The sequence below is a fragment of the Gymnoscopelus braueri genome (genome assembly GCF_963280865.1).
Source record: "Gymnoscopelus braueri genome assembly, chromosome: 13".
In the NCBI taxonomy this organism is placed as follows: domain Eukaryota; kingdom Metazoa; phylum Chordata; class Actinopteri; order Myctophiformes; family Myctophidae; genus Gymnoscopelus; species Gymnoscopelus braueri.
The window spans coordinates 19,874,170-19,875,931 of record NC_137615.1 but is presented as its reverse complement, the minus strand read 5'-3'; positions in this window follow the sequence as shown (position 1 = coordinate 19,875,931).

Sequence of the window (1,762 nt, the reverse complement as noted above, 5' to 3'; positions counted from 1 at the left end):
TCTGAGACTTTCTGCCATAACTCCTTTTATATACTTGAAGCAAGCCATTCCTCAATCATTATGTGTCACCACTGCCTTCTGGTGCAAAGTAGTTTCTCTTTTTAAATGTAATATTTGTAATGCCCCATCATTCTTACAGAACATCTCAAAACATCTCACTTGCCGTATCAAAAAATAAGTGGTGTGGCCCTCAGAATTCACCACCAATCCGTTCTTCCTCCTTGCCTAAGGACAAACCTTTCCGTTACGCACCCTTTTTTGATAGGACACACCAACACGCCCTCATTTGCCAATCGATGCAAAAAGTGAATCAGTTGTTGCATGCAACATAACAAACCTTTCCTCAAAGTATTGTGGTGTTACATAAAGTTTGTGAGAAGTCATTCCCACCTCTGTCAAAACCCCTTTTGGTCAATCGGAGTAAATCCACAAAGTTTCATTCAGATACATTCATAATTTCATTGTGGGAATATGACTAATAGATAGACAGAAGAACAGAATGGGGTGAAAACAAAACCCCTGACCAGCTCTGTAGGCAGAGGTTACAAAACCAAGGTAAGGTGCAGACAACTGAAAAGAATGTTAGATGAAAATGAAGAACACACTGTCATGTGCAACAATCAGGGACGTGCTGGCCACTGGGAAATTCGGGAAAATTCCAGAACGGCCGCGCCATTTACGGGCCGCCAAACGGCCGGTGGGCCACCCAAAATATATATTTTATAAAAATAAAAAAAATCCCAGAGCTGAATTTTGGTCCCAGCACGCCCCTGGCAACAATATCTTCTTTCTTTTCTTATTTTATTTTATTGTGTTTAATATATAAAGTAAATTTCATCATTAAACTTCATGGGAGCCGCTGGCAGAGATATCAAATATAAGTTGTCTCATCAAACACATGCTACTTCAGTCAGCCAACAATGATTGGTGCTGTTGCCTGTGCGCCTGGCTATTCAGGTGAGCTGTCACTACGGCTGCTGTCATTCACAATGCACTACTGTCAGGCAGATAGTCTTGTGTTGTGACTGAGTGTGACACAGAAAAATATTTTTTTGGGTCAGTGAAAATGTGTGCATTTTTTTTTCGAGTTTGAGTCACTTCTCCAAAGTTGCTAGAAGTTCCAACTAAATGTACCGTACCGTGTAAAGTTCTTGCAATGTGCTAAAGAAAAAAGAAAGGGAAAAAAAAGGTCCCATGGTAATTATTTGAAAAGTTAGAATCACTACTAACACTCAACCAATCTTGCAGCTGTATAGGACAACGCCAGTATCATCCAAGTACCATCCAAGAGTATATGTGTGCGAGGGGTATAGTTGAGATGCTGGAGGATGTGAAAGGTGTCTGTCGCTAGAAGAATAGATGAAGCTTCAAATGGTTCATTTGCAAAAGATGCAGACATCCAGAGGGTGCAACGAGAGGACAGGTAACCCCAATTTGGTTAACCCCCTGGACGTTGGACATTGAACTAATGTGACTTTTGGAACTTCAAGCTAATTATTCTAAACCTTTGAATGCTGCTAATGTATAATATGACCTGGCTGACACCTGTCAATCCCATAGCTCAATGACCCTCCTCCACATATGGAGCTGATTCATTTGTGCTAGACACAAATGAATATTGTTTTAATAACCAAGATGGCGTGTTACAAACCTTGTTTTAAACTTAAACTGTACACTAATATGTATCTGAAAACATCTGAGGTTCAGATCTCTCAAAACAAACTGATCAACTACTTCTCGACCTGGGGCCCATGACCCACCT